A 24,452-nucleotide genomic window follows, 5' to 3' on the forward strand; every position below is an offset into this window, starting at 1 on the left:
AACACACCCCAAAATGTTAGGAAATACTGGACCTTGAGTCATCATCTTGAAATCATCTGTTTTATTCACTAAACATCTTGGGTTTTTGCACCATATGATTCAGTGAATATATTAAAAATAATGACCTTTGCAGCTGAAGTCTCCAAAACACATCTGTCTTGAGTGCTGAATGAGGCAAGGGTCCAGCAGAAAAAAAGCAACATTTGAACATGTTCTGTAGGCTGCATCATTTTAAACTGCAGGCATATTTTAAAGCAAGAATAAAAAAATGCATTCTAAAGTGAAGGAAGGCTCTTAGCATTTTTCCCAAGGAAAACAGTGACTCAAATCTGGACACTGCTTTTTTTTTTTTTTTTTTTTTTTTTCTTCCTGAATATTTATAAAGGGTCTGAGAATGGATTCCCTTTTGGTCTTTTCCAATTTATAGGTCTATTCTGAATTAAAAAAGAAAAACTACAGAGAAATAACAGCAAAGAGTAACAGGAAGATTTTTCTGCTTTATTCTCATATCTCTGTGTATATAAAAATGAGAATGTTCTCTCTAATTAAGCATTCACATGCCTTACTTCTTCAGCAGAAACAATGCACACTTCATGGGATTCTGCATTTGTTTCTGACACTGGCTAGTAATTTACTCATGAGAATCATCCCACTCTAGACACTGTGATTGTTCACATAAGCGTTGCTTAGCAAAAGGAGGGCAGAGTTGGACCCTCCTGGGGTCTGTCTCTGTGTAGTTATAGAATCAGTGGAACATGTGATGAATATATGGGAGTGGGAATGGAGAAAGCAAAATGAGTTTGTGACTTGAAAAAAAAAAAGAGCATGTTTGATTATCTTAGGTCTCCTGTGTACCTTCTCTCCATATCTGCAGAAGAGAGAATATTCTCTGGCAGCTATCATTTATTATTTATTTTTTATGTTTTAATTATTTGTGGAAATCCTTGGCTTCTACTTGTTCAACCAGCACCTCTGACAGTAAAGTTTACACATTAAGATGTGGGGGGTGAAGCTCTGGTTCAGTGGAAGGAAGGAAGGAAGAAATATTGCTTTGTCTGCTGGTGATGTAATATTGACCATCTGCAATTTTTATACTTTAATCTACTCCTATATGATTTTCAAATGAAAATCTACACAGTTGATGACTGATTTCTTATCTGGCTATTTCCATTTCATTCTGAGCTGTTTTATTTGGGCTTTCATGCTACTGATATAACCTTTTTATGTTTAAATTTAAGGTTTGGGTTAGAACCAAAGTATTTGACTCTTTATCCAAACTGTGTTCATTCTTTTATAAAACTTCGTATCACCCATTCCTCCCATTCCCTTCTCATTCCTACATTACTCTGTTCCTTTGTCCCTGCTTGGTTGCCAGATAGCTCTTCCTAGCCCATTATCTGAATTGTCTTGGATACATCTACTTTTTCCACCTGGCAATTTTGCCTGGGTGGAGTTTAAAGATTTTGGACAATTGTCAGGGATTTCTGGACATCTGGTAATCCATTTGGAGCAGGATGTGAAACTTTATACATGACCCTGCCCACATGCAGATGATGCCTGCAGCATACGAAGAGGCGACTTCAAATATCCCAGCAGTGCTGGCCTGAAGAGTCATGTGCTACACAGGTGGTCTCAAGATGGATGGTAATTTCACTGTTTCAGAAAATCAGAGCCATAGCATGTGCATGAGTCTGCTGAATGTGCACTACTGCTGCTGATTTCATGTACAGATGCAGTGGTGCCTGCTGAACAGGAAGGGATGTTGTAGACAACCCAGTTTCTTCATTCAATTCAACTACTTTCTGGCTTCTCTATCCTCTATGTTGTTTTCACCCTCCCCTTTCATTTAGCAACAAAAATAAATTTTGGGTTAGCTGAACCCTCAGGATCTTCTGACACAGCTCTTTAGATCTGGAGGAATGTGTGGTGTTGAGTGATATTTGGGATAATTATCTCCCTTAGCTCCTTTCACAACTGGTTGATCTCATATGATAATCATTTTTTGTAACAATACCTAGTCCTTTGTTCCAAAATGGATTCAAGTGGTATTGAAAACAATTGAACATCAAACACCTGTAAGAAACTTAGTCTGTTGGCTTTGGTGCTATAGTCCCTCAGTCTCCATGAACTCCACAAGAGAGGTAAACTTTGAAGCTGGGGAAATAGAGGACACTAAATGAAACTCTTTCACAGGTGTCACCTAGAAAGATGAAGTCTCCATAATCCCACACAAATGCTATATATTGAACCACACTGTTACTGTTTCTTGTGCCTCCTCCATTCCAAAAACTTCCTCTGTGGGAATGCTCTTCAAGCTTGCATATCAAATCTCTGCTGATTGACACTTGCTGGTTTGTCTTTCTCAACTAACCCTAAAATCAGAGCTGCTTAAAAAAGCACAAGGAAAACTGTGTTTCCTTAGGACAGAACATGAGACAGGATTCTGGGAAAAAGACCTATGTATTTTTGTGTCACACATTTGATATCAGAAAACTCAAACCAAATGACTTTAATACATTTCATAGACTGCCAGGAAATGTTTTTAGATGCAGTACTGGTACATGGAAAATCAATAGTTATTATCATTTTAACTGAAAAATTAAAAAAGATTTGCCATAAAATACAAGTGCTTTGCAACATTTTGCATGTTCAGAGCATGCCCTCTGGGGAGCTATTAATATAGTTTGTCAAGTACATGAAACATTGTTTATGCAATCATAGAGATGTAGCCAAATATTTCTCTCTTTCCCTTTCCCTTAAGTGATGGCTGCAGGTAGCTGGAGATGATGGATCATTTTTAGGCCTCTGCAGAGAAGAATACATATTTGGAGAAGTAATCTAATTGGTTATGCAGAACATCTCCCAGCTGTGTCCCAATGCCTAGTGCAGGTTCTCAGGTTTCGAAAAGGTAATGCAATAAAAACTTGTTATCATGTAGTAATTGAGGTCCAAAGTTTACAGCAGTGTCATACACATGACACATTCAAATGCAAGAGGCCAGAGTGACCCCAGGAGCGTTAGAAGTTTATTAGTACTCTATGACCTGGTGGACTTGCTTGTTCAATGCATATTTAATTTGGAAAGGCTTAAGCAGAGATTTTAAATAACTTTTCATAGTTTATTTTTCCTTTAGTGCACGCATTAACTACTGCAACTTGCTGGATTTCACCTGACTCTTGTTTTCTGTGGAGCATGACAATTTTGTCCATGAACATTCATCTTTCTTTTTCATTTGAAATCCACGTGCTAAAACCAGGGCAGGTGCAACACCATAAGACCATTTTCATGCACGTCACTTCAACCAGGTTTCCCTATTTCCCATTAAAATTATAAAGCTCCAGATTCAGACATCTGACTGATGATCTATGGACTGATAACAATGCTCCTAAAGTGTGTTGCAGTAACAGTAATGGGAAGATAACATTGCTTCTCCATTATTAGTGCTGGGGACTGGGTCGGTTATCACTTACAGAAATGTGTGAAAAGGCAACAAAAGCATTTGAAAGAAACACAACCGAGACTTTATGTTAATGACACCAGCAAACTCTTGAAGAATTTTGGATTTACTCTGATACTATTGTGGTTTAACTGGGCAAAATGCCATGACCCCTGGGTACTTCAAAAAGCATACTGAAAAAACTCACGATGTGGTGACTTTTCAGTGATAAAACCAGGGATAGTAGCTTGATGCCTTCTGGTGCCCTGAGGTAAAACTGAACAGTAATATAGGAGAGATTTTTTAAACCTTTCTGAACCAAACTTCAAACGTGGCTCACTATTTTTTTCACGTACTACAGTTAGTTCTGCAGATCTGTAGTGAGTAATAGATTTATGACAAACAAGTAAAATCCGGCTCTAATTAGTTCTGCTAGAGATGTTGCAGAGTGGAGATTTCTCTTTCTGACTCTTCCACAGAAATAGTTTATGGTTTATTTTTTGAATAATTTAATTGAGACAGAATCTGATTACAGTTATAAAGATTTGAATCAGTAATTATCCATGGATTTTCAAGAGTTACTTTTGAGTTATTATATCATGGAGTTAAAAAATCAGATGCATGCATTAACTTAACCCAGTATTGTGTTCTACTATGAAGGAAAGAAGGAAGTTGCTAAATTTCTTTAAGTCTTTGTTTAGTGAATTGAATGCAATAAGAATACATGCCACTCCTCCCATGAAGATGGTATTTTGGTTGGTATAAAAATTGGTGCTTTTATCAAAAATTATATAGGATCATGTATCTAACTAGCAAAATGGGAATCGCCAAAGCAGATACCCATTTCCAAATGTTAGTAATGTCTGTGCTATAAAATTGTGCTCAATAGTGCCTATAAGTAGAGTATCTCTGCTGTTCACTTCATATGCTTTACTTTTTTTTTGCATTTATGCCCACATGTGGTCTTTTAAGCCTCATATTTTTCAACAAGTTCTATCCAGATTGGTAGTATGAACTGCAGAAAGCACAAGGCTCAAGATGCTTAAAACAAGAGAACTAGTAGAAAAATGCCTATAAATGGTAAAAGTGCAGGGAACTTGCAAGGAACTCAGCCTGCATTTGAAACTTGGACAAGAAGCCAAGGCTAGGAGCTCTAAGAATCTAGCTATGTGGTACATTTGAATAAAATAAATCTTACAGAACTTTAAGAATAGGCTGCTTTTCAGACTTTAAAAACCTTGTCACTTTTCTGTTTTTCTTTATCCATTGGGATCCAACTATGTCGGTACATTCTAAATCTTCTGAAATATCTTTTTACTCTTCTTATACTTCCTTTAGAAGGAAGATACCACTGGGATATTTGTATCCCTTCTGCTGAAAGTATCAGAGCAGATGGTTAATATCTGCTACTTTGATAACAGATATGTGATGCCTGAATCTTCAAAATCAAGGAATTCAAGTATTTTGTTGCTAGCAGTCTGCTGTGCTCTGAAACCAGTGCCCAAAACCATCTGAAAGACTCCCCATCATCAGGATGTGCTGGAGATTGTCTAGAGATTCAGTTCTGAGTAAGGAAGGGGGAAACAAAGCAAAGCAAGCACAAAGGGGAGAGAGCTTTCAAGGTATCAGGACTACAACACTACAAATGCAAGGTGAGGGGAAGAAGATATCCAGCCCTGAATCCCACTTTCATCTCTATTCTCCCTCTCTCCCTTCCTCCCTCTGTTTTGCATCTCATGGACAACAACAGAGAGTGGAAAGGCCATCTCCCTTTCAAAGAATGGGGACAAGATGAAACAGAATCTGCGTTGGATAGATTTTGTTTCTGTCCCAATTAACTTAAGCAGCATGTTCAGCTGGAATTAGCTTAGCCTTCTGCTTAGCACAAGGTCTGTCTGCTGCTGCAAAAAAAGGACTGTGGTTAGAGACAGAAGGTAGAGAAAAAGAATCAGTGAAGACAAGAAAGGGAGATAGAACAGAATCTAAAGCACAAGGAGAGAATTTCTTCTCTGAGAGGCCAGTATGAGGAATTACTATCATGATGTGGTCTGCCTTCATTCATAATTGGCAGCTTGTTTGACAGTAAGCATTGTTTATTTTCCAGATAGTCAGAAACACAATCATCTACATTAGGTAAAGGATGATATACAGACAAATACAAGGCAAGTGCTAAGACTGTTGGTTCAACACTGTGTCAGTTTCTTAACACTTAGGCCCTACAATCATTCTATCAATTAATAAGACAAGGTAGGTTGCAAGAGAGCAGGTAATGATGTGACAGTTGAGATCAGCACAAGCCAAAATGTCTGTTAACCAATTTGAACTGGACGCTATATATATATACACATATATACATACATAAATATATACACACATACACACACACACACACACACACACACATATATATATATTTGTGATATTTTAGTAAAGTTTAGCATATGCTGTGTATGTACAGAAACTGTTGCTACCTAAGTCTTTGTACATGCTGTTGTTGCCAGAAAACAAGCAGGTCTGTGGGAGGCTGGTTTCTCAAAGGCATGTTTTATATTCTTACTTTGAACCAACATTTCTAGAACTATAGCTTCTAGAGCCTTCCCTTATACATGGAGGAGTTAAGTGACATTATTAGTTGTGTGATATGTGTTGATGTACTGAGACTTTTTTTGTAGAAAACATTTGTATCATAACAGATTGTCTATTCAGGAATTACTATCCAAAGTAGTGAGATAGTGTAGGAAAACCTGTTTTATTTAGTTCTCTCCTGTTCCTCCTGTTCCAATAAGCTACCCAGAATCTTCACCCTAGCACTGTCTTCAGTCCGAGCTGAGCATGCCAAAGTTCACAGTGAAAGGATCTTAAAAAGGAAAACAAACAAATAAACAAAAAAACTTCACAAAAATAGCTTTGAATAGTTATTGATGCCTTATTTGATTTCTTTTCCTTAGCAAGGCATGAAGAGCACAGTTAGCAGTTTTTCTACAACAGACAGGCCTTTGAGATCAGCCTGCTGTTTTGTAATACGGGACTCTATCCAGCACAAAGAAAATGAGGAGTATGTTTCTGTTTGCTTGTTTGTTTGCATGCAATTGCTAGTGTCTTTTAATAGACTTAATTCTATTATATGTTCACAGCTCTGGCTCTAGACCTAATTACTACTTCTGGAAAACTACTACCATGCACACTGCTCATCATGCTGTTCAGCCCCCATTTATTCCTTCTTTGTTTAAAATTTCTGAATATTTTAGTTTCTGTCCAATTCAGACCACAATTAAATAGAAGTAATCCCTTCTTCTGCCCTTAATTTCATACACAAATAAGACCAGCTCCCTAAACTGAAATTTCCTGTGAACAAGGTACTCTATTTGTTGGCCAGATCTTCAATTGTTCTCTGAAGTGCTACTTTGTTTTGTGCATCAAATGTTTCACTACACAAGCTATTGGATTTAGCTGAGATAAAGAGAATAAAATGATTGCCTGTGCCATGTTATAACAAAAATTTGCAGACAGCAAAATTTGTCTGGGGAAGAACTGCTTTAGAATATTTTGTTGTTGTTGTTTTTATTGTTGTTGTTGTTGTTGCTTACAAATGCCTCCCAAAGGCTAGCACTGATTTGGAAAGTAACTTATTTCAACCTCTGAAATTAAATGGTAAACTTTTACATGAGTTAGGTAATTATTTTAGCCTCTGTAAAAAGGCAGACTTGAAAGGTGGAGTAGGAAAAGAAGGATCAGTAAAAATCCCTGAGTTTGGAGAAGGAGAAAGGAATAGTTTGTTCACTGGAAATGCTGTTTCAGTGATGCCAGAATTATTCACTACCTTGGCAAACAATTGCTGTTGAAAAAGTTCAGATCTGCTGATGATTTTTTCACATTTTTTTTTTTTTCTCAGCATTTTCAAATTGTTATGAGGGAAGACAAGTCCATAAAAGCCTAAAAATATTTTGACGCATTTTGCAGAATAGCTGCCTTCTTGGTATCCTTGGTGGAGGCTTACTTCTGATGTCCATACACTCTAATGGGGCCTTAGATCCTCAAGGATTGATAGATGAAAGAAAATCTAACCTTATTCTCCAGTGAAATCCACATTTATTCTACATCTTCACAGCCTCAAGTCAGTAATGAACATGCTAATTTCTTTCTCCAGGCCATTACTTAAAATACTGGCAGTGCAGATTAGAATATAGTCCAACACTTATTTAAAAAGAAAGGAAATATGCTACGTGTATCTCTTCCCTTCCCCTCCCTTCCCCTCCCCTCTCCCTCCCTTCTCTTTGCTCCGTGCCTCTTCGCATTCCTCCGTCCTACCCTCTCCCTACCTTTCACCCTCTCTCCTCTCCTGTTCCTCTTCCCTCTTCCCATTCTCCTCTCGTCTCCTCTCCTCTCCTCCTCCTCTCCTCGTACCTCTCCTCTCCTCTCCTCTCCTCTCCTACGCCTCTTCTCCGCTCTCGCCTCTCCTCTCCTCTCCTCTCTTCTCATCTCCTCTCCTCTCCTTCCTTCTCTCCTCTCCTCTCCTCTCCTCTCCCTCTCCTCTCCTCTTCTCCTCTCCTCTCCTCTCCTCTTCCTCTCCTCTCCTTCTCTCTTCTCTTTTGATGTCAAGTTAAATATTTCTGTCAGAATATACTTTTTGTTTTTTTTTTCCTGGTTACTTTTTTTATACTGATGCATATATAGACATGGGAGGCCAATGTGAAACATGAGTGTTTATGCCAGAGTGCCTAAATCCATATAATTATTAGAGAAAACCAACCAATCAAAACAAAGAAACCAAACAACAACAACAACAAAAACCTCACTAGATTTACTTGCATAACCTGTCTATATATTTGTCAATAAAATTTTTCAGAGTAGTGTGGACAAGACCTTAATTTGTATGCTAGCAAAGTCTGTCTAAGAAGTGATATTCTATTGCCCTGCACTCACCTCGGAGTTCATTTTCAGGAACTCTATTTACCATTCCTGTGCCAGACACACATGAAAGAACAGACACAGTCAATGATGCTTTCAGTCTATTCCACCCTAACATCAAACATCTCTGTCACAGTGACACTAGAAACATAGTCGAGTACTCATTAAAAAATAGAAAATCAACTCAACATTGTGTTAGTCCAATACAGATTACAGAGCCTTTGGTTGTTAAGTTTCTTGTAAATGCTAATCAACCCGAGCCTTTTTAATTCTTCATCCTGGATGTTCTGTAACCATGTGTATATAGCCGCTGTGCTTTGGGCTGAAGTACGAGCAGCAACCTTTTTATGGGTCTGTTTTAACAACATTATGAGATTCATCAAACTAAGTAACTCTGCTAATCCTGTAAGAGTCTCTTCTTGCCCAATGAATGATTTATAACAAAAGAGTAGTCTTCTTTATTAAAAGGTTCTCATGCTCTAGAGGCTCTCGTGCTCAAACAGATAAGAGCCGCCACTGCTGTGGCAGAAGAAATATGCTTTTCATGGGGACAAAAGGAACTAAGGAAAGTGCATCAGTCACTGCCTTTCCATGATTTTATTTTCTCTTCTCTAGGGATTAGTTTGCACAAAACTATGTTCACAGTTCTACCAGTGAAACTGCTGAATTGGAGAAACACATAATTGCTTTGCTGTGTAACTCAGCCCATTGTTAATTTATATCTTTGGTTTAATATTTGCCATTCATTTCTTGCATTTCCTGATTATTGAAACATTTCAATTCCAGCCTGAGTTTTATCCATCTCAGTATTTTCAAGTATTTTAAGGAATGAAAACTCAGATACTTCTGATTGCACACTGAATGGGACACATGTTGCAGAATTCTAATTGAGGGTGCAAAGAAGCATTTTTTCCTCTGGGGAAACACAACGATGTTAAATAATTGTATGCAGAAATGATCAGTGTGTGAAACTCACGGGCAAAAATTCTGGAGAAGCATTCAGTTTATGAAGCTAGTATAGAGGCAATTTAGGGCTTCACATCTATTCATTTTTACATCATTCAAGACATATATTTTCTCACAAAAATCTGAATGGAAATTTTCCTCAGTTTGTTCTTATGAAAGAAGACCCCTAAACTGTTTGTGAAAAAGTCTATCAGATGCTATCAGTTGCTATCAGTTGTTAACAGTCTATCAGTTGCTGAGCTCACTCACTTTCTATGCCGCAACACAGCTAACTGCAACCAGCTGCTAAATATGTTCTGAATCCAGCAAAGTACTTTGGAACAGACTAAGCTTTGTCAGGGTGAGTATTCATATTGGAGTTACTTGGACTTTCCATATACCTGTTGTGAAGTTGAAATGGCTTGGTTTATTTAGAGATACGCCTTCCTTCTTACCCATACATAGATCTTTCAGATACATCCCTAAACAAACCAGTGGCACTTTTTAAGTCGTTAGCTCCCACACATATAAAAACAAGTTAATGGAAAAGTAAAAAATACCTTTAAATCTAACAGCAAAATTAACAAATGATGTGCTTGTCTGTGCAGTTGTCTAGGAAAAAATATATATTTGTGAAGCCATTTATTTATGATCTTTTAAGTATGTAATCATAATACAGTCTCTTGGAATAGATTCTTTATGATGATGGATGGGTTCATCAGCAGTCTTCCATGGTACATGGATTTGTGTTGGTCATTATTGTATAACAAAATCTATATAGTAAGTAATAATTTCAATACAGCACAGTAGGTACAGTTCCAAAGTGCTTCCCACATGTGATTGCAAAAGTTGTCATGTTGCAGGAAGACCATTCTGACAGTTATCAGGTGCTTTCTTTGGGAAACATGTAGGTCTGTGCATCCCTAAATGGAGGCTGTATTAGAGTGCTTAGGAAATATTCACCCTGCTGTTCCCTCTGCACTTCTTGTTAGGCATAGAACTGTCACAGCATAATTGGGGAAAATTCCAGTTTTAACAATGCCTGTTCTCTTTTAGCTAATAACCATGACGATTGACAAGAGAGCTCTCTGCTTCCTTGCAGAGCAAGGTCCGCCTTCCCCACTCCGTGCTCAGAACTGATTATGGGACCAGGATGGGAGCTGGGAAAGAAGAGGGCCTGCTCATCTTCATTCTAACTCAGTTATTTTCCCCTCTGTTGAGACTGCTATAAGAGTGTTTTATTCATTTCTCATTACAGTCTATCATACCTGTCAAGTGGCTGTCACAGAAATCCAAGAGACATTTTCTACTGGCATCTTCTCTCTCCAGAGACTCGGGCTTGAGGGCAGGAAGAAACAGGCCTGGAAAGCAGAGTGCCTAGAAGGATTTAAAGACGAATTAAGGAGTGAGGAGTGAGGATGGGAGAAGACTTTCCTAGGAAGAAAATGGCAACTTGAAAAATGGAGGGGCAATGCACAAGTCAGCTTATGAAACAAAAGAACAATGAACATCCAGTAGTGGGCCTTCATGTGTTATTTATCTTTGGTTTCTCTCCTATTCCTTCAATACTGCAGAATCTTTGAAATAAATGAATCCAACCTCTGTCTCATAAATATCATGATATAGAGAGTTAAGAAAGACATAAGTACGTGAATAAGACAAGAAGTACAGGTCAACAAATAAATATAAATATAAATAAAGGTGAAATCTTTCAGACCACAACTGTTTTGGAAAAACCTGCCCAGTACTCATCATTAAACCTTTGGGTGCACTGTACTGGATGCACACAGAAGGTTTTATGTATTTTACTTACCCTCTAGACACTTTGATAAAAGTGGGAGTTCATACGGCACACAAATGTAATTCCAAAATGGGCATCTCTTGAACAGCACATTTTCTCTGTGACTGACAGTACAATTGGGAGCCATTTGCTGCACAAAAGGAAAGTGTGAGGAGTTCTTTTTCTGGCTAAGCTCACAGCATCATTATTATGTGCAGCAGTGTTTATACGCAAGACCCAAAGTGCCAAAGTGCACAGAAACACACTTGAAGTGCTGCTCCTCAGAATCTGCAGTAATCATATTCTGTGAAAGTCAGAGATTAAGGGAGTCATCTGAACAATCAGCAGTGCATCTGTCTCACATATTATATACAGTCTGAAGTATCCCTCTTTTTTTTTCTTCTTTTTTCTTTCTGTAAAACTAACATCAGTGTTTACCTATAAACAGACACAGAAGTCATTGCTGGCTATACTCTGCTTTGTATACAATGCTATTATGTAAAGAGCTCAAGCAGCACGTCTGCCTGCCTAGATGTGTGTGTTCTTCTACTCCAGCTGCCAACAACCTAAATTATTCAGCAGCTCCTGATCATGCCAAGTTTTTAGTCAACAATGGAGACACTGCCAAAGAGCTAATAATGTTTAAAAAAAAAAAAAAAGCAATGTTTGTGACAATTAACAGAGCCTGCAGTCTGCAAAGAGAGTTGGACTCATTTGTAAAGGAAAATTTAAATGATATGCTTCATTATAAATGGTCCCATGCAACACATTGCTAATCAACCAGAGCAGCTTCTTTTTTTCTCCTCCCTTCCTATCAGATAAACCAAACAGCAACATGAGCCAAAGATCTTGGCCAGTGCTTGCTACAGCTATAAATGTGGTATGGTTATCTGTCAGTATCATAATCGGCTCAGATCAAACTGAATAATTAGCACTAAAGTGGATGAATAGAGCCCCAGCCTCTTATCTTGTCTATTAATAACAAGTATAACTTCACAGCCAAATCAAGAGGTATGTTATTGTACCCCTGAGAGCCTGTTTGGGTAAAACCCCATGTGACCTCCCCATCATCAGCAGTGCAGATGGGACAGTGTGTGCCTGCAATGACGAGCTGACAGCTGACAGCCCCCCCAGTTCTACAGTCCAAAGTGGGAGTGGGAGAGGAGATAAACAAACCAAGCACAAACATGAGAGCCTTTATACAGATTCCTTCCTCCTTCTGTTGTCCTCACTCACACTACCTCAATTAATAATTATACTTGCTTTTTTTTAATTTTTTATTTTATTTTATTTTTTTTGTATGACATAGCTCTGCAAACGAGCAGCTAAGAATAAACAGAGATTTCCACCCAAATTCACTATGAAATTTAGGTCTTGTTTTATAGCAGTACCGTGATGACTGCAAATTGCTGAAACCTTGGGTATAACATTCAGATGTGCTCCTCTCATTTAAACTCTGGTGCACACCTAATCATTATTGTGCACTGTCCAATGCAACAATCATCATTATATTTTGAACTGCATTACAATATTACCCTTGCTTTCTGATCTCTAAGGGATTTAAGTGACATTTACCAAATTGCTGTCAGTTTAATTTTTCTTATTTTAATAATTAGAGAAGTTAACACAAAGCAAAGTTTTCAAGCTCTTCAAAACATTTAAGTGCTTTTTCTCACTGTTTAGGAAAGGCATAGTGCAGCCCAACTTTACAAGTCCCACGCTCATCAGTTTTATTGATAAATACACACTAAAATTCACTGTACGCTCAGTCTGATTATTTAGCTCACAGCAAGGACAGATGCTGAGTTTTCAGAATCAGGCCCTAGGAGCTATGTAGTTCATTAGAGGCAGCTGCATGCTTGTTTTTAGCTTATATATGTTCATAGAATCATAGAATCATAAAATCACCAAGTTTGGAAAAGACATCTAAGTTCATCCCTGTTTTTTGTATCTGAGCCTAAACCACGTAATTTCTGACTGGATTGGATTTTGTGCTTTACGTAGTTTCAGGCTACCTCTACAAGTTGTTATGACAAGAAACTTGGGGTGCATCATTACCAGAAGTAGCCGAGATAGGATGGTGGAGAAGGAAAGGGGACACCTCCTCCCTGTGGAAGATCTGGTGATGGATCTGCTCTCTGGTGAGGAAGGGAAGATTTTTTCCCTTTTATCAGAAACAGACAAGGGCTGCCTATTGGAATGTGGAACAGAGCAGAAGCAGGAGTGAGGGAAGCATGTATTCACAAGAAATTATTAGCATTAGGTCTGCTGCAGTGTATAATGTGATTAAATGTAGTTTAGGGCTTTATTTTTTTATTTTTTTCTTTTTAGTTAGATATTAAACACTCAGTAACTCAATTTTTACTTATAATTTTGTATCTCAAAAAATAGGGGATGCTGACATCTGCATTTAGTGATGGCAAACAGACAATGCAGTGCATACAAATTTGTGCATTTAACTATGGGGCACCAAAGAAGCCAGTCATAGTGGATTCAGAGGAGTAATTCCTGATGGAAACACTTCTAGGCTGCAGTAAGGCCATGTCTGGGGAAGTATTTGAATATATGCAGTGCAAATGGCCATAAGAATTACTAAATGGAAGTCCTTAATGCAAGTCCTTGACAAACAGCTGATGTCCAGTTTTGTCCTGATTCATCAGCAAAAAAGTCAATGGAAAACTTCCACCGACATCAGAGGAGGACAGATCAAGTCAGGTTTTTAACAGAGGAAAATACTGCTATGTATTTTTTTTTTTTTAATCAAAATGGCTTTACTGCAAAATTCCATTTCTTCTTGGCCGTGTGGGACAGGGAGTAATACAAGTGTTCCTTAACCCCCTGGAAGTGCTCAAGGCCAAGGTGGATGGGGCCCTGAGCAGCCTAATCTAGTGAGTGGCAATCCTGTTCAAGGCCAGCGGTTGGGGATGTGATTCTATGTGTTCTGTGATTCTATGATTTTATGATTCTATGACTATCACTTTTAGTTAGAATTTCATAAGAATGGATTGCTAGAAAGGGATCAAGGATACCCTTAATTTCAAAATGAAAATTTGACATAATTTTCATATGTGCTGTCTGTCACTAACAGAGATGGCTTGCAGTACATACTGGGAAAAGCTGAGAGGATGGACCAAGGTGTGAAAGCAGGACTTGAGCTCTAAATCACAGCACTTCACCTCTCATACTGACAGCAGGATTAATCTGAAATGATCCTTCTCTTAGTATTTTTGTTCTGTGCACCACCTTCTTTTGTGCCTTTATAATCCCAGATGAAATGCTTTGTAAAGGAAATCAAATCAGCATTTACATGTGCACCTTCCAGCTTTGTTCAAATCACATTCATTGTATTCAGAATGAGAAAAAGTGTGCAATTTCACTGAATTCAGTCAATCAGCTCTCTGCAGACCAGAGCCTTGAATGGGCCTGGCTGATGACCTGAGCCTTGTGCCAATAAAACTCTTCACCTCCTGTCAGACCCAAGATGACAAGCTGAGATTCACCACTTCGTGTCTTTTTTCTCCTTATTGTTCAATTGCTTCTTCGGAAACATCCATCTGGCATTATTGTGCTGGCTTAGCAAAATTTGGGACAAATAAAAAAAGGAAGATAATTTCTTCAAATTCTAAAGTAGCTGTTAAGCTACATCTGCCCATTCAGTTCAACCACTGGCAAAGATCGACTCTGCCAGACATGCAGCTGTACTTGCAGCCGTGATTCAAGTCTGGAAACTCATTCCCAGACTCACTAAAAAACCTGCTGGAGAGACATGCAACGAGTAATATTTTCTGTTTTGTGTATGGATGGATTTAATAAAGGCAGAAATTTGGCAAAAGAACCTGCTATGCATTTCCAGCATCCTATCCCTGTAGACTAAGTACTGAAATATGTGTATGTATTCAGAGACCCACACATTTATCAATACTGAGATACATACACGGCCATATATGCACATTCAGCCCCTACTAACCAACCGGACACTTCCTATCACCAATTCTTTGTTAAAACACAAAAGAAGGGAAAATGATCAATTTTTTATTGTATATTACCTACATGTGCAGACATGAGTTTGGTAATCGTGCTTTTGTTGCACACAGACTGTAAAATATTTATAGAGACAATGTGATTTGGGTCAAGGCATTAAATAAAGTGAAAGTTGCTTTATTCAATATGTGATGAACAGTATCCATATTAAAAGCCAGTGGGAAAAGTGTTCAAATGAAAAAATATGCTTAAAACAAATTCATCTGTTCAATGTTCATAAATGTTTTAAGAAATGCAGACAAACAAGTCTTGAAATCCATATTTACTGTACACAACTCAAAAACTAATAGCATTTATTTAATCCACTGGGAGAAGTGACTAAAAATTTAGTGTTTAATGATCAACAAAAAATACTTGTCCTCGGAAATTACCACAGTATTTATTGTCAGGAAAGTTACAATAGAGTTACAGCTCTTCTCTTGATAAATTAATAAAGCTGTTAGGTCAACATTGATCTCGAAAGAAAATACTTCCTCCAAGACTGAAAACATTTTTCAAGCTTCAGTTCTAAGGCATTTTTGCATTAAAATATGTAGAGAATGCAAAGTGAATTTGCTTGGCTGTTAGACTTCTGTTTCATAAATAATAAATATCATAATAAAATATGGGATCAGAAAGACCTGATCCCATAAAAAGTTAAGCACAGGCTTAGGCAAGTATGAGGTCACACTGGCTCCTCAATGTGAGTGCTTGTAAATGAAAATACATTAACTGATGTACATAAAGATATCAATAGCAAAGATATTAACCACTGCTAACTTGCAGACACCTAGCCCACAAGAAATAGATGTAAAATATATTATATGTGAACACAAATTCATAGGCACAGACTGCAACTATTGTTTAGGTTAGACAGAAAATAGAGCATCATCTGGCTTTCTTACCCTGTAGTTGTCGGAGAGGATCTGCCTTTAATACCTCAACTGCTCCAAGGCTTCCCACCTACTGTTTCTGTCTTTTATCACATAAACCTCATCATTCCTTTTTTTTTACTCTGCCTTCTGACTTTGTTAGCTTCTCTTTCCAAAGCTCAATGTCACTGTGTTTCATAGTACTGGTACATGCAACTCTAAGGCCCTGCTAACTCTTTTTTCATTTCCCTTTTCAAAATCAAACACCATAGTGCTTAAAATAGCAGATGGGTAATTACAGCTCAGAAATGAGTTAGAAAGGCTAGAAGGTGTTCTGAAGGTTCAGTCTGTCCATTGGGCCACTGTAGTGATGCCTACGCTCACTATGTGTGATGTCATAGATATGTAGATGTATTCCATGTTCTGTCACATTTCCCATGAGCTGGCAGCACAGACACAGCCAGGTACTGTGGCTTTGAGAAATCACTGTTTTGTTAAGATGCAGTAACATACTGGATATCTGAGATAGTGAGTTGTTACTTCATTCATTTACATCTCAAAACTAGAAACAAAGAATCCTGTCTTTTGTGAGTTTTAAGCACTGTCAAGAGAATCTCAACAATAATTGGTACTTCAACAGTAAACGATAACAAGTTATGCAATTCTAATTTAGTTGCTTTTCATTTAAAACACCTTTGTTTCTGATATTTTGAACTGCCCTCTCTTTCTGTTCTCAATACACCTCCCACACCACTACTTAAGTGAAAGCAAAAATGCAGCTGAGCTCCGACGGAAGTCTATGAAGTAGATGCATTCAGGAGAACGTAAAGTACAAGAAAGTTACTGGAACTGGTTTATATAAAGTCAGAACCCATATGACTTTGCAATATTCCTCCAGAATGTCACTCTTACAGACATGATTTTCTTTGGGGAGTTCTGGTTTTCCTGTGTTACAATTACCTCTTTGGTCACATTCAATCCAAACTAAAGGAAAGAAAATCTCCAAAGTAGTGGTGAAATTTTTCAGGTAACTGTATGTAGGTAGTTTGAAATAGGAAGAGACTTACTGCCGTAAAGAATCATTGGCATTATGTGATAAAATAGAAGATGTTATGTTTGGTTGAAACATCATTTAAATTATGTATGATTTTTAAATTTTATTTTATTCCTAGGCCAACACTGTGAAAACAGAGTCTTGGTAACATGTGACTCAGTCTGTTCCTTCTTTTTGATTCCCAATTAAAATACAATTGTATTTTCACATTTGTTTCTACAAAAATTTGTGATGTAATGAAAAAGAAAATATTTGTAATAGTCTGTAATTACATTTTATAAGCTTATAAAATACACATATTACTGCAAACAGCAATAGATGAAATCCTCACAGAAGAGGATTTCATCTATACAAGAATGCCGTATAATAATCTAACATATATAGGAAGAAATATATAGAAAACAAAAACACCTGTCTAGATGCCTTGAGGCATCTTCAAAACTGTTTCTCCCTCAAACTGTAAACAAAGCAAAAAGTCCAAACCTCCCCTGTCCCCAGTATTACAGAATTACAGAATCACAGAATGGCCTGGATTGGAAGGGACCTCCAACCACCCTGCCACAGGCAGGGCTACCAACCTCCACATTTAATCTTTCTGCTCATGGACTGGCTGTTTTCTTCTTCCTTGCATGAAACAGCTCCAGTGTGAAGCACACAAAGTGTTTAAACATGGTGGTGGTAGGTCTGGGTTGGCTTCTACACATCCAGTATGGCTCAGATAGATGGGACTATTCAGAAGTACTGAAGTAACTTTGACCAACAATGTTGCCATTCCTTCCAAACTGTGATATAGGTTATTCAACATTATCCATTTTGCTGGAAACTATTCAGATTCGACATTTTATGCCAAGAGCTACTTTGGACTTCATATCATCCTACATGAGTTTTGAAATTAACTTGTCCCCAAGAAGGTAGACATGTAGTGGTAAATAGCCATCCATCAATGTCCTCTAAATCTGTGACTGGAGACAAGTGGGAGGTTTCACGAGAAGTCAATAATTCTTTTGATCTTGGTGCCACTGATAATTGATTTTATTTTTGGATTCATGCTGGGTCTCATATGGATGCCGATGATATGTATACTCTCACTATATTTATTCATTCAACCTTTGTTACCAGTTACTTAGTAAAGCCAGTACTGTCTGACTGTCAGATTTAAAGCCTGGGATGACTAATGACTTCCCACAGTTAAGTGCTGGAAGGACAGAGGCTATTTTAATTGGGGTATCCTGTCAGCTAGAACAAGTGTCTCTGCTATATATTGGAAGGGTGTCATCCTGAACTCACTCATCCTGTGAACAGTCCTGTCATCTTTATTGATTCAGAACTAAGCTGGATTCTCAGACTGGCTGAGTTTCTAAGGTATTCCATAATGTTTTACCTTCAAAATACCTACCAGTCATATCACAATTGCTAGAGAAATTTAGGTATATTTTACTTGATTTTTCCTAGAGCACAGAAAAAATATGTTACTGGCCTTCCCTGGCAACCTGGTTAAAGTATTGCTTTTTAAAATTGTCCTCTTAATTATTATCTTTTCCTTGACCAACAAGAGAGTCTTAAGCTTTCACATATACATCATATCTAAAACTTCTAGACCCTGCATGAGATATTAACAAGTGACTAAACACCTCACATGCAATATTCATGAACCCAACTGAGTACATATTTTATGCTCACTACACAGTGATTTTGATCGAGTCACCACTGCAATAAAGATACTAAAGACATGGAACATAGCCAACCAAAGCCAATGATTTTTGTTTCAGTCTAAGAAGAGATCAGTCACTCCACAGTTTTACCTGTGCAAAGTAAAGTCAAAAAGGCAAAAACATGCAGCTCAGCATGATGATGAATATGTAAGGTATGGGCAAAGAGAAAGCAAAACCTGGGACTTGATTGCTGTATCTGGAATATATATTTAAAAAAAAAAAAAAAAAAGCAATTATGATTTTAATTGTATTTCTTTACCTAACGTATATCATTTTTTTCTTCCATTATTATATAATTTCATTACACGGTTAAAAGACATAGCATGTAAAATAGTTACCTAAAAATAAAAGAATGTAAGATATTTAAAATTGTAACTACATCCATGCATAAAACCAAAGTCATATGAATTGGATGCACTCAGACTGTAATACTTTGTGGACTACCCCAGAGAGAACACATGGGCTTTCTATTACAAAGAGAGTTGAACTAAAGACTTAAACCACTTATTTCAAAAGACTGAAATAGTCTCTCCCCTGAGAACCTTAGATACTTCTTTCACCTCATGTACTAAATCTTGTTTTATATTCTGTAGATGCCAATCTTCTCTCTATGTCAGCTTACTGATGTTGAGCCCTGCGGGTAGGTTCCTTTGGGTTTTTCTTGGGGGGGTAGGGCAGAGGTTTGGGAATGATATTCTAAAGTTCAGAGGCACTGCTGTAACCTTGGCCACATACATGCTTGAGTTAACTGTTTCAGTGCTGTTTTCCTAAAGATGGACCTGACCTGTACAAAGTACATTTTACCCAGGTCACAGATTGCTGGTTACTTGAAGTGGCTAATGCCTTTACAAGACTTAGAAAGACGAAGTTCAGTAGCATAGGAAAGCCTAGTACCTTAATAATATTAAGGTAACAGGCAACAAAAAATACTGTAAAAAGATGCATTTGCCATAAAATCAGTGTACTGGGACATGGAAAGAATAGATTTGTTATAGTTAAATGATAAAAGTCCTTCAATCATCAATGCTAAATCCCTTCACCTCCTCCCCTAAATGCTGTGTTATACTTTCACGAAGTTGCTGCAGTGAAACCTAGTACTGGAATATTAGAAGATAAAACCTTCTTAATAGATATATCTTTCAGTTAACCTGAATCAAACTAACATGGGTTAGTTAAGACAAAGTGAGAGCAGACACACTGCAAATTTAGTACCTGATGTGTGGTGCTACCCTGAAACATCTGAAACCACGTGCCTCGATGTCTGGCAGCTGAAATGTGCTGAACAGCTCTCCGATTCATTCATAGTAAGACATGGGAGAGCTTGATCCTGTTGGCAGGAAGGGAGCCTGCGGGGCTGGTAACGAAGGAATAATGGCATTCAAGTGGCTTCTCCCTAAAGGTAACCATTCATTCAAGGCAATCTCACTTACCTGAGGCTGCAGATGGCCATGCTCCTGGAATGAAACCAGGGCTAAGTCTGCCTTCTAGCCTACTCTGCCTGACACAGTTCCCCAAAAGATAAAAAATTTTATTCACAGCCAGCCAGAAATTAAGTTTCTACGTGTCAGCACTTGTATCTTCCCAATTCTAGACTAGATAAGCTGACATCCAAATTGCATTGTATTAGTGACAGTCAGGAAAATAAACTCAAGGAAAAAATCGAATCTTTGCCTCAAATGCTGAAATCTGTTAGAGGGGAAGAGTATTGTCTTACATCTAATACTAAAGACATGAATATCTATTTTATCTTTTAAATACTGTACAGCAATTCCTCTCCCTTCCCTAAAATCTGTCTGCTGATTAATTTCATAGCTATCAACTGAAATGCAGAGTTGCCAGCTCTGTGTAACCCGCCCCAAATCTAACAGCTGTACTTGTGCACATGCAGCATCAAGCCATCTGTGCGATGTAGCACAAAGCACTCACTTGACTTGGTAAAGGACAAGAGACAAAGGCTTTAGCAATGCTAAGGCGCCTTTCTTCTTAGGAGTGTTTTGGCCAGATTACGCCTCGCTCCCTGGGAGGCGTGCAGAAATGGGTGGCTTGGAAGAGCCGCAAGGAAGTCTGGCTGAGCGAAATAGCATCCCTTCTGTGGTCCCGCGGTGTGTGCACACCACTGTTGGTGGAACAAATGGTAGCCATATGCTTCCTCCTGCGAGCTAGCTAGGCATATGTGACCACTGCCCTCCTTATCCCAACTCCTCTGTGTTACCACTCAGAAATCCAGCACCCCAGGAAGGACTGATCTTGTTGATGTGATCTTTGCCAGGACCCGTATCTAGGAGCAAAGAAGACGTGGCAAAAGCATATTCCCCCTCCTTCAGTGGCTGGCTTCAATCTGGTTAATTTGCCTTTGTAAGAAGAATGGGAGGAGCTTGTTCTTTTCCTTCCCTCCTGGATTAGAATGGCAGCAGAGAAGGATTCAGCAGTCACTGGCTGATGGTTGATTTGATAGTTATTTTAACATTTTTACATTTTGGTTTTTTTTATGAAAGAAATTATGTAGGTCAAACATCCGACTCTGTGAAAAGCACTGATTTTTTTTTTTTTTTTTTTTTTTTTTAAATATGCTCTTCACTGGAGTAATTCTTGGTTTCTCTGCAGTTAGTTTTTGGCAGTGGTTCTGGAGAATGAGAATTGGACCCAGACAATAGCATCACCTCTTCTCCCTGAGTTTGGCAGTTGGCACTTCAGATTTTACTTAAAAGAATAACAAACTGTCCTTTTAAGTATATTAAGTAAGTGAAGCCAATGAAATCATCTGAAAATGAATTGTCCTAAAAGCTCAGTTTAGGTCTTACTTCCACCAAAGTTTTGAAAATAATGTTATTCAGGACCTGGATCCAGGTATTTCTGAGATCTTCATAAAGACAGAAATCACTTATACAAGTGAAATCTGAGCTAGTTTTTAAATTATTTTCAGCACTTGAGACTATCACCCTTGTAGCCTAATTGAAATATGTACCTCATTCAAATCATTTCATATTTGTGGGACTTTCAAAAATAATTAATGTCTTTCAGAACAGGATTGTAGATCTCATTTATAAGATAGCCTGTGGCTCCGCGCTTGTAAACAAATATTGAAGAAATGCACCATTGTCAATCATGTGACAGTGGAAAGAAAGTTTGATTTGATCAAACTGTTTTTAGAGAAGCTGGCAATGTATTTACTGGCTACATGGAATAAGTAAATCAATAAGGCATATTCCAAACTGCACCTGAGACATAGACAGATGTTCACTTTCCCTCTCAGCTGGTATTCTTGTTGATACAGAGAAAGGTTGATGGCATTAATGGAAAAATAAGTCATCTTTGCTGGGTCATGTTAAATCAAGCTCAGATAGAATTTATAAGGAAGTAAAATACTTGGTTGATCTACCTCATCAAAGCCTATAGAGAAACAAACAAACAAAACCACTGCAACGCGTACCAAATCATAACAGGAAATATCTCCATACAATCTGCCAGACGGTTAGATATGCACTGATCAGGTTGCAAATCCCAAAGATAATTCATGATATGTGAACATTTATCCACAGATAATCCTATGTTTCTGCTGGAACAAAGAGATGAGTGATCTTAGAGATCTTTTCCAACCTTAATGACTCTTTGGTACAACATTTTTATTTTATTTTATTTTATTTTATTTTATTTTATTTTATTTTATTTTATTTTATTTTATTTTATTTTATTTTATTTTATTTTATTTTATTTTATTTTATTTTATTTATTATTATTATTATTTTTTTCCTCAAAGGTACAAAGGTACAGGTTTAGTTGTATGGAATTCTCAGCTTTAGATTTGCATTTCATGGGGCTTGATAGCAAAGTGATTACTGCTTAGGTTGGTCTGAAAGTTGTGGTTGGTAAACCATTAAGACAGGTGTAAATGCTCACATTACTGTATTGCTTAAACAGACTTAATTTTTCTCTGAGATCAGATGTAGTTTGGATACTGAGCAGTTGTTTCAATGAGTAGAAGGGTTTATTTTCTTTGGTAAATGAAATGATGAGATCTTGTATTTGATTAGTAATTGTGTAGGTAAATCTGATGAACCAAAAATTAAAAAAAAAAACACCTCTCTTGAACAAAAAGCAAAAAGAAGAAAATAGTACTTCAAAACATTTCGGTATTAGACACAGTGAGAGAATACTGTACTGGTAACAATAGCAGATAATTCATCTGTAAAAAGTAGTCTTCTTGTACTTTATACAAGGTACAAAGATCGGGGAAATCTTTACTAAACTTTGAAATATGTTAAAATGGGCAGATTTATCTTTCTTTTACACAGCTCTTGGGAGAGTATCTAAGAAACAAGGTTACACTGTTATCCACGGAGTGCAAATAAATAAAAAAGTACATACTCAAGAGTGAGCAAGGTCTATGTCTCTCAAAATGAGTATATACATACAGTGGATAAAAAGGGGGGAAAACATAGGGCTTTGAAGATGGTGAACATTTCTGCTAAGTGACTATGTAAATATTACCAGCTGCAAAGCTGCAAGTGTTTTTCCAGTATATTGTGCTGGGAATACAGCTGGAGACAAGGATGACTGTGATGACAGTCTACAAATTAACATGCCCTTACTCAAGTGAATCTCAAGCAGAGATTTCACTGGTATTAACTTGTAGCTTGGAATAAACTTTTATCACAGTTATCCTTTGCATCCTCCAAAACAAAGAAGGTAGTTAGTGGCCAAAGACTACAGACCACCCTTTTACTCAAGGGTGTATGGAAAACATCCTGCTGGATGTCTGACCTTGGCATCTTGTCCACCTTTGTCTGAACTTGGTATCACTAAATAATCTGCAGGTTCTCTTTAAGTTGGTTTATCCTAATTAAACTAAACTAAACAATGTCTCTTGCTGCTATGAAACTGAAATAATTCAGTCTCTGCCAACTCATCTAGCCTCATCCAGAGTACTGTGTCCAGTTCTGGGCTCCCCAGTACAAAAAAGACAGGGATCAAAAGACAGGTTGTGGAGACTCCTTCTCTGGAGATATTCAAGACCTGCCTGGACGCCTACCTGTGCGACCTGTTGTCGCTTTGGCAGGGGGGTTGGACTCGATGATCTCTGGAGGTCCCTTCCAACCCCTATGATTCTGTGATTCTGTGATTCTGTAAACTTCACCCTAGTGAGAAAGAAGTCTTTGAGACACTGAAAAGAGAAGGGTCAGACTCACTGCAGTCCTAAAGACATATCCTATACCAGAGGAGAGTGAGAAAGGGGCAGAAAGGCAGCAAAATGCATCTGGACACCTGGACATAATTTAACGCAAAGCAGGGTTGGGGCATGGGGACAGCTGCTTCCTGTCTGGTGGGAACAGAGTAGGGAACATCTGATGCTCTGCTGCTTCCTGTCCAGCACCTGCAGACCAGGCTGGTTGGTTCTGCATCTGGAGAGGTGGAAATAGAGCAATCTTGTGAGCTGCCTGTGAGGAAAGAACAGCAAGGATGACAGAAGCAGGGTGAATAACTCAACGTGGGAGAGAAGATGGAGCAGATTCCCCAAAGGTCTCACTTTTTTCTTTTTTTAAATCTGAGTTATGCATGCCTCCCGTGATAGAATATGATTTGTACTGCATGTCATCAAACCAACATTAGGACTAAGAGGACAAAAGCAACAATCTATGAGTCTACTTCTTTAAAACAAGTAGGAAAAAGGTGCTTAAACAGCAGTGCCATGGCAATTCCACAGGCTGAAACCTAATTTTGAACAAGT

At 37.9% G+C, this 24,452-nt stretch overlaps 1 long non-coding RNA gene across 1 annotated transcript; it reads right to left on the minus strand.

Annotated features, from left to right (window-relative positions):
• Window positions 1-6,166: 6,166 nt before the first annotated feature.
• On the minus strand, window positions 6,167-16,333 carry LOC107310347. Its single transcript, XR_001553565.2, has 3 exons — window positions 15,995-16,333; window positions 10,558-10,666; window positions 6,167-6,293 (listed from the first exon to the last, which is right to left on the minus strand). It is a non-coding gene; the product is annotated as an uncharacterized LOC107310347 (long non-coding RNA).
• Between the last annotated feature and the right edge of the window lie 8,119 nt (window positions 16,334-24,452).

The sequence above is a fragment of the Coturnix japonica genome, chromosome 2 (assembly GCF_001577835.2).
Source record: "Coturnix japonica isolate 7356 chromosome 2, Coturnix japonica 2.1, whole genome shotgun sequence".
In the NCBI taxonomy this organism is placed as follows: Eukaryota; Metazoa; Chordata; class Aves; order Galliformes; family Phasianidae; genus Coturnix; species Coturnix japonica.